The sequence below is a fragment of the Cyprinus carpio genome, unplaced genomic scaffold (genome assembly GCF_018340385.1).
Source record: "Cyprinus carpio isolate SPL01 unplaced genomic scaffold, ASM1834038v1 S000006739, whole genome shotgun sequence".
NCBI classification, from domain to species: Eukaryota; Metazoa; Chordata; class Actinopteri; order Cypriniformes; family Cyprinidae; genus Cyprinus; species Cyprinus carpio.
Window position 1 is genome coordinate 938491 of NW_024879338.1, and position 16643 is coordinate 955133.

Sequence of the window (16643 nt, forward strand, 5' to 3'; positions counted from 1 at the left end):
TGGTTCTATCTCTAGCCAAACACACCAAACAAGCTAATCACAGTGTTCAAAATTATTTGTGAATTGAGAACCAGTGGCCTATTCACCTTATGTAGCCCCGCCCCTTTTTAGTGCTGCATTTGCTGTCTTCTGTGATCTGACAGATTTATAAATGAACCACTCATTTTTAAATCTTCCTGGTCTACTGACATTTAAGATATTTGCTTTAAACATTACAATGTTCACGATAACTTTTGTTAACTCTGCAATACATAAAACCACTTTACCAGCTACTTAGCGATGGCATAGAAATATACAGAGCTACCACACAAACGACAATTGTTCAAAGACAATATTCTAAAGATGGTGACGCGCTTGTTTCTCAGGAGGATAAAGTCAATGCTGTACATAGATCCCTAACACACTGCCCATTCTGTACCTAGTACCTATTTGTGTACAGTACTACCTAGGGCCCATGTAGTCAGCCTATGTAGGACTGATTGTTTACTAATGTTGCCCAGAATGCTTATGTCTTACCCAAGAGGGCCCCATATAAGTGATGGGAAGTTCGGATCATTTTACTGACTCTCTCCTTTGATCTTGTTCATCAAAATGACCAAATCTTTATTCAAGTCATTTCAATCATTTAAGTGGTGTTCAATATTATACTTTTACCAGCCAAATTCCCCAAACACATCCACCTGTGCAATCTTGATCATATTCTAAATTAGGAAATCATTATAATGCAGCCAAAGATAATTTATAGGGAACATAAATAATTACTTTACCTTCAGAGTCTTTCATTCATTTGTCACGTGACAGATGCAATAGACAGATAATTCATAAATGACCCATCACTACCCCATATGTACTACATTTCCCCATTCACAGCCCATACAGAGACTACCCATGTGGTACCATTACCATATCTTGAGCCCATAGCCAACCTATAATTGAATGATTGTGTTTGGTCATGTCTGACCCATATAGTTTGGCCAAGAAGGCCCCATACATCTTTCCCTATTCAGAACCCATACAAAGATTACCTACAGTATGTGGGTACCAGTGTTAGGCAGTAACTAATTACTAGTAACTTAGTTACTGTAATAATATTACCTTTTTCAGTAACCAGTACTGCAACTAATTACTAATAAGATGTCAGTAATAATATTACAGTTACCATCCATAAAACAGCTTAGTTACTTTTGATGCCTCAACCCCGCTGATTTAAAATCCAACAATCAAATAATTCCTAGATTTATTTTCATAATTTTCACGACACGCACATGCATGTGATGTACCCAGTGCAGCAGGCAAGTTTGGAATTTGGAAAAGGTTACATTCAGCAGATTGATTTTGTCAGGAAAAAAAGATGATCTGAACACTGTCGTGTAAGTTGTGGTTTTACTCTGACATTACATCCCACCCACAACCCTCTGATCAGCATGTAGTACATTATATTACTATAATTATAACTATAACTATAACTATAATTTTTTGTGGGGGGAAATTTAACGGTTTCTTACAAACTTATGTGATTTAATAAAATACATAATGAAATATAATTGTATTTGGGTAACAGAGAAATTACAATTAGCTTCAAGCTACACATGACAATTAATGAGATTTATATAATACTTCTACTTAAATGTCACTATCAATCACTATTGAGTGTTTGTAATAACTTCTGACTGTGATCCAATGTGGATTTTGGTCAAATGATGAGGCAGAAATATGTTGTTAGTAACATTCTCGAAGAGTTTTATGTGGAAGATACACAGTTACAACTTCTGTGGGGCGTGAAGAAAAAGTAATGTAACGAGTAGAGTTGCTAGTAACAATATTACTTTTGAAAGGAGTAACTAGTAATGAGTAATATATTACATTCTTTTAGTAACTAGCCCAACACTGGTGGGTACTACCTTGGGCCAGAGTAGGCAGCCAATATGGGAATGATTGTGTTTGCCCATGTTTTACCCATATGGTTTGACCAAGAGGGCCCCATAAGTATTTCCCCATTCTAAACCCATATGGAGGCTGCTTATGTGGGTACTACCATGGCCAGTTTATGCAGCTTATATAGGGATTGAGTGTATTTGCCCATGTCTAACCCATTTGTTAAAACCATATGGGCCCCATTTGTGTTGCCCATTTTGAGTCCATGCACTCATTTCCATTTTGTGACAAACACTAGGACCCACATAGTGAGCCCATCTGTTTTTGCCCATGTGTGACCTACTTAGCTGACCCAAGTGGGCCCAAGAGAAGATGCCCATTTTGGGACCATGCCCACTTGGTACCCATGTAGACCCAGTATAAACCATGTGGGACCCACATATACATGTTGGCTGGGTGTATATTAACACAGCTGTGATTCGGCAGAAAAGTAATCACAGCACATCAATATCACAAGGCTACGAGTGTGATACTGCATTTATACAACAGTTCTACGGCATTAGTGGGAAAATATGGAACTACACACACACACACACACACACAATAAAAAATGGATATCCAGCAGTTATTCAGTGGTCCTTTGGGGTGGTTGAGTTGTTAAATGGTTCAAATCATACTTATCTGACCGTTATCAATTCATAGCAGTGAATGAAGAAGTATCAAGTGCAGTATGGAGTACCACAAGGCTTAGTACTAGGACCGTTTCTTTTCGAACGTTACCCTTGGTAGATATCATCTGGAGACACAGTGTTAGCTTACACGGTTATGCTGATGATACTCAGCTCTGTATTTCCCCATGGCCACTTACTCCCAGATATTGACTTTTTTATGTTTTATGAGACATGCAACAAGTGTATGCTAGCTTATGTCCCACTGGATAGATCAATAGGCTATGTGCAGATCTATCCTCTTAATGATGCAGCAGGTTCGTTCTGACATTTTCATCTTGTTTTTATTTGTTTGACGAAAATGTCAGTAGATTTTTGCCATACCTTTTGTCATTCAAAACAAGTTTTATTCCATTACTGTCTTGTTTTCATTGGTGGGGAAAAAAAAATGTAGTGCAGGAAAATTATGATGAAAATTATTTGTCAATGAAATTAACATGGCTGAAGACAATTAATGAAGTAATAAATGCAAAATTAAAACACTGCACGGTCTTCACTGTATGGCCAAGGTACTGGCTAGTCTATGGGGTGTATGGTGGCCACAAAGCAGCAGCAATGGTTTACTCTAACAGGGATTAAGGAGAAAGATAAAGACTTTCTCCTGGAAGCCCCAATCTCTTCTTCTGGTCTCTTTGGTGGAATTTATTCAAAACTGATTTCATGAGCTGGCTGCTGCGTGGCCACCAGTCAACAGCCCATGCCCAGCTCCTACAGCAGTGGTTCACAACTCTGGCCCTCAAGTTCCACTTTCCTGCAGAGTTTAGCTCAAACCCTAATCAAACACACCTGAGGTCAAGGTCTTCAGGATTACTAGAAAGTTACTGGCAGACGAGTTTGATCATGGAGGTAAATTCTGCAGGAAAGTGGACCTCGAGGGCCAGAGCTGAGAACCCTGTCCTATAGGAAAGAAAATAAACTAGTTTAGAGCCTCAGACTGGGGGTGGCAGAGATGGACACAAATTCAGCAGCATACAAGTTATATTCTAGTATAAAAAGCAAAGTGAAAAATGTCTACCCAGACAGAAGTGTTTTCTCTTGCTGAAGTTTGTTGAGGGGATATATAGATAAACAAACAAAACATAAATAAATAAATGGATTAATGAATGGAACACATTTAATATGGCATGTGTAAGATGCTTGATACAAAACATGCACTTAAAGGTACAATTTGTAAGATATTTGCAGTAAATTATCCAAAAACCACTAGGCTAGTGTTATATATTTTGTCTAGCTGATTACTAACAATATCTCTAATGTTTTCAACTACTTGTAAATCATGAGAACATTTCCATTCTAAACAGTGACACGTGGCAGTGCAGTCACCTGTCAATGACGTTAGTTATCCTTTGTTACCGCCTTTACTGACGTAGAAACCACATGACAACAGTGTTGTGGACAAATGCGGAAGTAGTGTCTAGCGTCCAGCAAACCACTAGCTTGCTTCAAGCAGTTCCCTACTGTGTTACTTATTTATGGAACATAATTACTGTTTACCGTCTGCCGCTGGTTTTGTTGACAAGGACAGCTACCGTAAACGTAAGTGTACGGGCCAACCAAACGACCCAAAAAGTTTGGGACAAGAGGAGAGAAAGAGAGAGGATCAATATTGGTGTTGCATTTTCTAGATGGAGAGAGCTTTGCGACAAACTTCAACTAGAAAGAGATGCCGAGTTGTTTTGATTCGTATCTTTACAGAAAACGTATGCTATTATAACAATCAACAAGATTAGTATTATGGGGCATACACGCCAAATACGGGTCATCGAGTCTGATCCATAGTCTGATCGCGTCTTTGCATTGACTTTGTATGTAATCTACTAGCGCAAATCGTTGAACTCGAGTTTGCTATGTATGCCCAATTACTGTGTTTGAATGTACACGAGTGTATATATTTGTTGAACAAGTGGTAATAGTATTCATATCATCTGACTAAACAGTAATCAACTAAATCCATGATTTATCTTTCCGTCTGATTGATGGCCGTCAGCGGTTGGGTAGAAGACAACAAATCCCATCATTTCACGCTCCTTCTAGCATCATCAAACCACACGATTGTTATTGTTTTGGTAGTGCGCCCTCTAGTGGCAGGTCCTACAACCTGTACCTTTAAGAGGCATAAACGCATGTCCATGAAATACAGTTCTAAACCAAATAAATGGCTGCATATTTTACTGCGGAAAATACAGTTTTTTTATTTTATTTTATTTATTTTTATTGATTTTCTTTGGAGATAGTAAACAAGAGTGCTGACCTGATCTTCCCTGCAAAGCCTGCCACAGCCTGAGAGAAGCAGGACCACCAGTTAGACAGGAGTGCATTTTTATCAGTTTAAACAGCTATAATGAACCTTTCCAAGTAACTGGTTTTAAAACTTTTCTTGAAGGTTGTTTTTTCTTTCTTTCTTTCTTTTCTTTTTTTTTTTTTTGTTATCTATTGCTTAATGTAGCTATATTGTTCAATTATTTATGAGTTTAAGATTTCCCCATCATTTGTTTCTTTGTGTTTTTCTCTGGTTTTAGCAAAATTATGTAACATTTTGGAGCAAATATGCAAAATAGCAAACCAAAACTCGAGCTATTATAGCAAATATCTCTACAGCTACAGTAAATTTTCCAGGAGAACTGACATAAGCTGGGATAAATGTGAGCCAGACAGCACAGAATATGAGCATACTAAATGTGATGAACTTGGCCTCATTGAAGTTATCAGGTAGCTTCCGAGCAAGAAAAGCTAAAATAAAACACAAGATTGATAGCAGACCAGTATAACCCAGAACAGCCCAGAAACCAAGAGCTGAACCTAAGTTACATTCTAGGATAAATTTTTCTCTGTAATAGCTGAAATTCATATATGGGAAAGGAGGGGATATTGTTAACCACATCACACATATAATCACCTGTATTAATGTTAAGGAAACAACACTGATTCTTTGCTGAAGAGGCCCAAACCATTTCATGACATTACTTCCTGGAAGTGTAGCCCTGAAAGCCATTAAGACCACTATTGTTTTTCCCAAAACACAGGAGATGCAGAGGACAAAAGTGATCCCAAATGCTGTGTGACGCAACATACAGGACCACTCAGTGGGTCGACCAATGAAAGTAAGTGAACAGAGAAAACACAGTGAGAGTGAGAAGAGCAACAGAAAGCTCAGCTCTGAATTGTTGGCTCTTACAATAGGTGTTTCTTTATGACGATAAAAGAGAAAAGATACCATTGCTGTTAATAACACTCCAATGATGGAAAAAATACAAAGCACCATCCCCATGATTTCATTATAGGAAAGGAATTCAACCATTTTTAAGACACATATGTCTTTGCTTTCATTCGACCAGTACTCCAAATCACAAGGGCAGCAATCACTAGAATCTGGGAAGAAGAAAAACAAAAAAAAAAAAAAAAAAACAGAAAGAAAGAAAAGAAAGAATAGAAAGTGAACCATTAAGAACCTAGAACAACAGACAGTATTATTTACCACTTTATCACACCAGGATGTCCTATTTTACCTTTGCCATTACTGATTTCTCCTTCTGCACATGCAATACAGTCATAACAGCAGACAGGTCGTCCTTTTTGCACAGCCTTCCTAGTGCCGGGGACAGGTCTCACTGCACATGGACACAGGCAACTATAAGAAAATAAGCTGTCATATAAAAGCTCAACTTATTATGAATTAATAGTTAGAGTATTTGTTTGTTTGAAATTATTATTATAAAATTTTTTTTTTTTTTTTTTGCCCCTCAACTTTGACACTCTGTTTTCATATATTTATATTTCATATAAGTTTGTTAAAATGATTGTTCTGTATTTGGCTGTCCTTTTCACAATTCAGATATTTCATGTGACTGCAATAATTTGTTATTAATTAATATTAATATACCTGTCCACTGTTCCCTGCCCATAACACTTTTTCGTGATTGACCTGAAGATGTTTCTCTGAAGGCAGCGAGCTGTCATAGACACCCACATGCTTAAACTGCAGACCTCCATTCCCAGCAGGCTGCCAGTTCACCAGGTCATATCTCGCCACTGGATCACCACTTGCATCAAAGAAAATTTCTTCACCTGTTTTGACAGTGAATCTCACATCTCTCATATACTCCAACACCTGAGAGGAAACAACATTTTAATTTGATTAAATTAACATCATTATTATTATTATAGATTAAAAGTTTTTTCTATGATTATGATTTTATTATTATTATTATTATTATTATTATTATTATTGTTATTGTTATTGTTATTATTATTATTATTATTATTTCTATTTTAATAATTTTTATTATGATTTTTCTATTGTTATTTTATGTGCTCTAAATACCTTTTGTTGTGTGGGCTGTTCTACTTTGCTACTGTTGGTGTAGAATTTTAAGTCTTTTAATATATTATGTAGTGTATGTGCAATAGCATACACTGCAGTGTACACTTTATTTGCTATCCGTAGCTCTGAAACATCAGTATATTCATTTTGTAGCTCTGCCAGTTTCTCTGAGCCAGTACAGCCACCATTGCTGCTAATCCTGAAAGAACACTCAAACACTGTCTCCCAGAATTCTTTTAAAAGTACATTGTTTGGTTCTTGATCAGGGTGCACATTCACCAGGAACTCTCGTAGGCCCACAAGTTTGGCATTTGCTATAGCAAAACCCACTGCTCCAGAAAGGAAACTGTATGCCTTTGTTTCTGCAATAGTTCGAGAAGTGATCCAGGATTCACTGCCAACCCACTGTATCCCTGTAATGTTGTGTTGTGCAATTACATTCACAAGGGGGAAAAAATCTCTTAGTGCAACAAAAGCCAGCACCACCTTGGCAGTGCCCTTCTTTATCACTTCTAGCGTCTTTAGAAACTGCTCTTGTGGATCAGTTCTTAATATGGTTTCTGAGTATTCAATACAAATCCCAACTTGTTTTGCAGCCTCCTCAAATGCTGCAATGCCATTATTACCATAGTCACTGCGACTCCTTACTGTGCCAACCCAGGTCCAGCCAAAGTGCTTTATAAGCTGAGCCAGTGCTCTGCTTTGGTAATAATCACTGGGTATTGTTCTGAAGAAGGATGCAAACCTTTTTCTGTTACTCAGGCATGCACATGTTGCAAAATGACTGATCTGCAAGAAAGAAAAAAAAACATTTTAATTACACAGTTTTTAATTTACTTAATACATACAATTTATTTTAATCTTTCTAATATCCAAAAAGGCATAATTGTTATCTAATTAATTTAACACACTGTTTTCTACATTTACAACCATTGTTTTAATTGGTTAAAAATGACATGAAGCACATATTTTGGTGCCTGCTTCAGTAGTTCATCATGCACTGATTTAACATGATAACAAGCAGCAGATAAATGAGAGTTCTTACAACAGGCAAACTGAATGGACCAACTACAGAAGCCAAGGCTATGGTTGGAGAGGAGTTTGACTCTCCAACAATGGCATTAACAGCAGGTTGTCTAGAACATGATGTGTCACTCAGAGTCTCTTCATATCCATTCATCAAAGCCATGCCTGAGAAGATAGCCTGAGCTATTGAGCCACAGGAATCATATATCTTATAGCCCAAAGAAACACCAGGCAACAGCTGTGTGCTGTTATTAATCTCCTCAATGGCAAAAATCAGTGTCTGTGCAAATTTAAACTCACGCAAGCTGAAGCTGTGAAAATAAAACATTAGTTTTATTACATCAGAGTTTTTTTTACAACATCAAAGAGTCATGTTCAGCTTTTTTTATATCATCATACAAACCTGGTGCATGTTGTTGGCTCTGGTTTGGAAGTGAAAGGATGCATCTTTAGCAGAGCACTAATGTGGATTGAGAATATCGCCCCAATGTTAATGTCTCTTTCTGTAGAAAGTAGAGGAAGGGCAGGCTGACTAAGCAGTCTGCAGAGTCGTGCTGAATAGACGCCATACACCACCAGCAACAGTAGTGGCAGTGACACAGTCTTCTTTGCCGCCAATCTGTATGAAGAGCAGGAACCTCTGAGGTGGAACAGGGATAGTGCTGCCTTTTATTGTGTTTAAATGTCCTTTGGGGTTGGCATTATGAATCTTCCATGCTAGCTTTTTACGCTTATTTGTCATTATGGAAGAAACAATAGTGAAGTAAGATATTTAACTGATATATATAAGGTGGCCTTAACTACTATGTACTTACATAAAAAAATAAGTACAATGATCTTATTCATATCATATTGTATTCCAAAACACTTTTGCTGCTATTGAGGTGGGATACGGGTAAGGTTAGGGACAGGTTTGGTGTTATGGGATGGGTCAACAGTGTAATTATAAATGTAATTACGGAAATTAATTGCAGATGTCATTACATATATGTATTTTTAAAGATATAAGTACAAAAACATATAAAAAGTATAAGTATATAGTGTACATACATGATTTATAAGTATATAAAAACATGTATGTACACAATAAGTCCATTGTAACAAATAGAACGGCTCGGTACGATTTCGGTATAACAGAAAAAAAAAAAAAAAACTACTATGCTTGGTTTCTTTCCATTTATTTTGAACAGACAGTAGTACAAACTGCATTTTTCCACCTAGATGTGAAAATACTAAATATTATTACAGTATGTTATATATATATATATATATATATATATATATATATATATATATATATATATATATATATATATATATATATATATATATGTAGCGTATGAGGCCTGAACCAGACAAATTAAAGATTCGATCGGGAGCCTGGTTGAAACATGAGCCGAATTCCACAGAAACGCAGGATGTTGTAAATCAACTCCTAGCACCACAGTCTGAAGCAAGATAACTAACCAACTCTTTCACAGAACAGCTTTTAACATTAACACCATTAGAACAATTATTGACAATTTCAATTCGAAGAAGAGATTTTCTAATTTGGGGCAAGTAATCTAAGAGATGGACAGTCTGACCCTCACATGTAAAGCCATGAGAGTAAACAAGATCGTTGGATTGACTTCCCCCACCTAGCAGAACCAGACTGAAATTCCTAAGGAGACCTGTTAACCCCTCTGGTCTTCACAGGACATATCCTTACTCCCCAGAATGGCACAGAGAATGCCTTCCAATGCATATATGCACCAAAATGAACTCAAAAAAGACTTCTAAATGGATATAAGTCCATTGCTTAACTCCATATCATACATGTAACCCACACATTTGACTTTAATGTTTCTAATCACTTATTGTGTATGTCTTTTTAAATAACTCTTGAATAGCTTAAGGGATCATATTCATGTTTAGTATGTGTGTGTTCGAATTTTCTTGCTTGAAACATTTCTGACCATCAGTTATTTGTCAAATGTATCATATTCTTGTTATAGGAATCATGTCCAAATTATACCCTGCAAGAGCGGGAAAATTCGGACCACGTGCTTAATAAGATAACATATGATTTATGAATGGGTGGGACAAACAATGCAACACCCCGAGAAAAGACAATATCTAATTGGTCAAGACAACATTTGAGGTGTGGCCAAAATGCCAGTTTAAATACTCAGGACACCATCAAATTTTGCTTTTAGCCTCATGCTTTGTCATCACTTTTAGCGTTCTTCGAGCGCCGTTCCAGCATGCCTCGGCCTGCACGCCTGCTACTTAGCCACGATGAGAAGAAACACCACCTAGTCTCGTCAAACTCTACTTCTATTCTTTTACTTTAGTTTCTTTTCTTTTCCGTTTGAAAGTTCGTGTTCTGAGTTAAGTTTTGTAACGCCGTGTCTCTGAGTCTGACCTCGCGTGCCCGTCTGAAACTTCAATCAGCCCACAACTCCACATCTTCAGCCTACACCCAACCACGGGCTTCCCAAGACGTCACTTCAACGACTACTGAACTTCCAGCCAATCAGCAACTTCGGGAAACCCCCTTTTCAGCGACAACAAAGGGAACCCAGTTACACAGGCAACGCAAGTAACCTCCAGACTCACATCTGTACTGGTGTTATCTAATATAATTTTAACCTAATTGATGAACTCAATGTGAGAGTTAATTAAGTGACTGATGGTTGTTCATGTCTATGCAATTTCACGCATTGCTGTAAACTTGGGATTTCACATTTTCATTCTCTTAAACTCATTCTTTCCTAACGTTCTATCCTCCTGCAACGTGTGTGAATGTGTGAGTGTGTGTGCTTATGTGTTAGATTAGTTTATATGTCTTAGATTTATCTAATAAAACCTTATTTATATTGAAAAGAGAAGTATCTTGTGTTTTGTGCTTACAAGTTAATGTCTTAAACTGCCGATCTTGTTACTGTGCTAATTAATAGTGTTTTCACTATACTTTGGATATTAATATCCAGCGCAGATTTGATGTTAAATGGCTCGTTCAGTGAATCGCTGGCCGTTTCAGTGATCAGCCGTGAAACAGTGATTCTGTTCAAATTCCCTTTAAAATCTTAAATGATTCCCTTTGAGCTAAATTGACCTGTTTCCCTTATATATATATATATATATATATATATATATATATATATATATATATATATATATATATAAACTCTGCAGTACATGTATACATACATGGAATAAATTCTTGAAATATATTTGAATTAGTTTACAGATAAATGGGGGGGGGGGCAGTGTGACAAGTAACATAGCCTATATATGCTGAGTTTCAGTTCATTTTTGTGACAGGCTTAATTTTTTCAAAGAAAGGAAACTCAAATGGCAGAAAGCACCATCCTATTTGTTTTACTTTATTTTACAAAAGCACAATGTTTTGTTTTCATTGTGAGTACATAAAAGCAGACCTTTATACAGTGATGCATTATTAATAAGGCAATAAGTGTTTAAAGTTGATTCTGCTGGTATAAGGAAACAGTTGAAATGATTGTGCCGGCTCTCACACACAAAAGACATCAGCTCCAGCATTGCTAACTTGACAGCACATTTGGTACTTTTTCAAAATAAAATACAGTGAACCAAACATCAGCACGCTCGCCTCTGTGTCATTGTTGGGACGTGACTGAAACACAAAGCCTGAATTTACATAATAAATAATAGTTTAGCATTCAGATATGATAAAATTGCAAATATGGAAATATTATGGAATATTTTGATTTGTACCAAATCAAAGAGGTAGGATACACGAGCAGAAAGCTCCACTTCGTGTAATTTTTCAAGAGGACAAAAAGCATGTTATCCAAGTATTTTGTTAAATATCAGAACGTGTGGCAATAAAAATATATTTTTATTTTACTTTTTTTTTTAAAAAAGATGAATGTATCTAATCTGTGTACTTTGTTCAGTTGAAGATTCTGTTAGGTTATAGGCCAAAGGGGGTTGTGTGGGAAGATTGACCATAATTAAGACTATGTTTAATAGGAATAAGGGATGATTTATGAAATACCTGTACTGTAATTACAGTTAACAATGACACATTCACAAATTGAGTTTGTAGTAAATAGAACATGAACACGAGTAGAGTAGCTGATGATATACTGAATGTGTGTGCAGCATGCCGGTTAGAGTGGTTCTCATTCTCAAGTCAGAAACAGGTTGCATCGGTTTTCGGATCACCAGTACACTGAACCGTAAACCGTTTCTTTCGGACATGTCCAACTGAACCGGTTCTTCTGGATAACTGATTCTGATTCTGTTTTGAGCCCAGGTAAACCGAAGACTTGAATGAAGGGCAATCTGGCGAAAGGTAAGTTTATTAAATAACAAATAAATTGCAATGGATTATGTATAATAAGTGGATTATGGTTTCTGCGCTGATGAAAACTAATTTATTTACTTTATATCTTCAAGACTTAAAGGGATATTCCACCCCAAAATGAAAATTTTGTCATTAATCACTTACCCCCATGTCGTTCCAAACCCGTAAAAGATTTGTTCGTCTTCGGAACACAATTTAAAATATTTTGGATGAAAACATATGCTCTTCTGTATCAGCCGTGCCACAAGGATGCACTGTTTTCTTTCAAATCAAAGCTGATGGCAGATGGACTATTCTGATGATGTCTTTCATACTTTTCTGGACCTTGACAGTGTTACTTACTTGGCAGTCTATGGGACAGGCCTCCCAGTTTTCATCCAAAATATCTTAAATTGTGTTCTGAAGATGAACAAAGCTTTTATGGGTTTGGAACGACATGGAGGTAAGTGATTAACAACAAAATTTTGATTTTGGGGTGGAGTATCCCCTTTAAATTCCCGGAGTAAAAAAAATTAAATTCTCTCTCCCGGAGTAAAAAAAATTATGAACCATTTTTTTGAACCGGTTCATTGAAACGAACTGTCTGAAAGAACAGGTTCATGGAAAAGAACCAGACTTCCCATCACTATCTAATGGGCTTTGTTTTCAAGTGTGCAACTCACGGCATTCGCTGTTCTTTTGCTGACGGCCGGTTATCAAACAGTGTTGCCCCTTTCTGGATTGGGGTTGAATTGCCTGTATTTGTTGCAAGGCCTCATGCACTTTTTTCGAGGGGTTTCAGAACAGCTTAATCGAAACTGCGTCATCAGTTAGGCGTGGCCTATTTGAGAATCTGCATAGGTCACCAATCATGTGCAGTTGGGAAAAAGACATTTACTTCAAATATCTGTTGTGATTGCAGGGGTTTCGTGTTAACCCTTTCATTATGTTCGTGGATGAAAACATCCACTAAATTAAACCGCTGTAAAAATGTATCATATAAATATTTTTTTCTAATTTTTTTGCATAAATCTATTAATCACCATTAGTCCTGTTTAAAACTACCAAATGTTTAAAAAAAATCCAAGATTTTAACTCTTTAATTACCAAGTTCATAAATGATGTCACTGATTTGAAAAAAAAAAAAAAACAACACAAAATGACATATTTTCAATATAAAAAGTGATTGTGGACTGGATTTTATTTTTTTTTTACCTTTTATCACAGTCTTGGGCATGTCAAAGATTAGTAACAACTTTGGCTTTGCTGCATTGTTAGTTTTTGTGCAGCATTAGATTTTAATTTTTTTCTCCCTAATTTGTTGTTCGTGGCTGTTTTTGCCCCATTGACTTCCATTATAACGACATTTTTTGATTGCAAAGCCATGACACCATATAATCATGCATTCTTGATTGTTTGTGGTTTTCCCTTTTGGTAAGAGGTAATTTTTTTTATTTTTACAGTTGATCACTAGGTGGGACCATTAACCCTTTAGATAGGCCTGTGCAAAAAAAAGGCTTAGTTTCTGGCTTGTATATGGAGTTATATGGAGTATAACAGCAAATTTTAATGTTTGTGTGTGTGAGAGATTCTTGATTTTTGGTGGTTTTCCCTGTTGGGAAGAGGTAACATTTGTTATTTTTACAGTTGATCACTAGGTGGGACCATTAACCCTTTAGATAGGCCTGTGCAAAAAAAAAGGCTTAGTTTCTGGCTTGTATATGGAGTTATATGGAGTATAACAGCAAATTATAATGTTTGTGTGTGTGTGAGATTCTTGATTGTTGGTGGTTTTTTCCTGTTGGGAAGAGGTAACATTTGTTATTTTTTACAGTTGATCACTAGGTGGAACCATTAACCCTTTAGATAGGCCTGTGCAAAAAAAGCTTAGTTTCTGACTTGTATATGAAGCTATATGGAGTATAACAGCATATTATATTGTGTATATGTGTGTGTGTGTGTGTGTGTGTGTGTGTGTGAGAGAGAGAGAGAGAGAGAGAGAGAGAGAGAGAGAGAGAGAGTGTGTGAGAGAGACCTTTGCTCTCTTACCTTGATGTATTTGAGAAAATCAAAATGTAAACCTCTCTCTCTCAGAACTACATGGAGTAAACAATAAAAAAGAAGTGTGTTTATGCACCTGCTGCCTTTTGATGGTGAAAAGTACAGATGGCCTATGTGTGAAATGCTTGTCTTTTCTTAATGGTAAAGGCAGTTTAAAACCTTAAAATCCTTAAGGATGCGTAGGCATCCTGTGAGATCAGAGATTTCACTACTATTGAGAGATTTTCAATACATTTAATTCGGATAATTTGACTATTTGACTAATTCTTCCTCAGGAGAGGTTATAGATGTCCTTTGAATGTGTTTAACCCTCGGGCTTGGGTACAAGCCTCTTAGTAGCATCAAAATTGTCATTACATGCATTATAGTTTTGTAGATTTAGAATTACTAATGTCTCTTTTATTCACAGTCACTGAGACTTCTGCACGGCAGCAGTAGTTATCTGGGATTGAGACACAGTTTTTTTTTTTGCCAGATTAGAGATTCCTTTGAGATTCTCTAATTTTTAATTTCATTGCACTGTTTTGTCCAACCTCACTTTGACATACAAAAGATTCTAGTGAGCATTTAATTATCTTTTTAGTTTATCCAATCATAATTTATCTTAACTTCTTTGCACATAAATGTTTCCTTTTCAAATGTTGCAAAGTTATAACTGTAAAGCCAATAGACAATAGTTACAGAAAATTATCAATATCAGAATTTAGGTTGCAAGCCCTCTTTGGAGCACCAGAATAAAATTTGGATGATGTAATTCCAATTTTAATTTTGGTTCAAGAGCCTTCATTCCTCATCTACTCATTCATGTGGTTTCGTCTAATTCTTAAGCCCCACCGGATTTCTGCAGTCTCCGGTCTAAAATGAGCATTTTGACTCTTTCAGCAAAAGTATGCCTATATGGGGTGCATCTAAGCTTTCCCTCAACATTTTTTAAAAGACAAATAAGAATCGACTTACGGAAAAGGAAGGAGAAACTCAAACCTCTTTCTGGAGCACATTTGAATGATGCGCTGAAAAGACCCTTGCCAACAGGAGATGGGAGATCACGGAGGGACGGTCACCAACTGTAAGGATCCACCCGCCAGCCCAAAAAGCGGAATCCAGCGGCCTGGTCAAAGGTTTAATGCGTATTCGGTCTTTTATTTGCGCTTCTGAATTTATCAGGATTTAGTTTGAATTTTAGTCTAGCTCCATGTTTAATCTGACTCCGATTTCACGTGATCATTAAATTTAGGCAATATTTCTATCAAAAGCTGATCACAGATATCGATTGTTTATTAATTTAAATATTTGAGTATTCTGAAAATCCCATACTTTCAATTATTCGTTCACTGCTGACCCGGTATTGCTTTAGAAGTAACATTTCGGCCGACTGAATGCTCTTCCCGGACACAGACTCGTCAGTCTGATCTTAAACATTGGATGCAGGGTAAATATTTACCTTTAAGTCGGTCGCGCCCTGCTTACTCATACAAAAAGCATAGTTTTTATATATTTACGAAAACTGCAACTTATTTAAGACAGTGATAGTCAGAAATCGAAATGGACACAATTGATGTGCCCCATGCTCCATCTATTAAACCTTTCGTATGAACAATCCTGAACACAGATTTGAGGTAATACCTTCGCTTTAATCTACTAGTAATAATGAATTAAGAATAATGCAGAATAAATATAACAATTTATTATCAGTCAGGTAAAATTGTATCATGCCAATTACATAATGAAAATAATTAGAAGCCAATTTAGAAAGGATAGTGTAATTGTAAATCACACTGTAGTTGTGTTGCAACTTTGCTCCTGCACAAAGACACTGTAGCCATATTGGGAACGGCCAAGTGATCCATGCAGGAGGCACACAAATTTAACATAGTCACACATGTAACAGTTACATCTAAAGAAAAAAGACTCATACGTCAGAATGCTGTTCATAGACTTCAGTTCAGCATTCAACACAATCATCCCTCAACAGCTCATTCACAAACTGGTCGAGCTGTGGCTCAACACTGGCTGTTGGACTTTCTGACTGGAAGACCTCAGGCAGTACGTGTCGGCAGCAACACATCCAGCACCATCACACTGAACACTGGGGCCCCCCAAGGATGTGTGCTGAGCCCCCTCCTCTTCACTCTGCTGACACACGACTGCACACCGTCACACAACTCCAACCTCTTCATTAAGTTTGCGGATGACACGACTGTGGTGGGTCTCATTAACAACAGAGACGAGACAAACTACAGGAGCGAGGTGAGCCGCCTGGCCGGGTGGTGCAGTGACAACAATCTCTCTCTGAACGTGGAGAAGATGAAGGAGATTG

At 36.9% G+C, this 16643-nt stretch overlaps 1 pseudogene; it reads right to left on the bottom strand.

Annotated features, from left to right (window-relative positions):
* Positions 1–5407: 5407 nt before the first annotated feature.
* On the bottom strand, positions 5408–8692 carry LOC109088572 (annotated as a pseudogene).
* Between the last annotated feature and the right edge of the window lie 7951 nt (positions 8693–16643).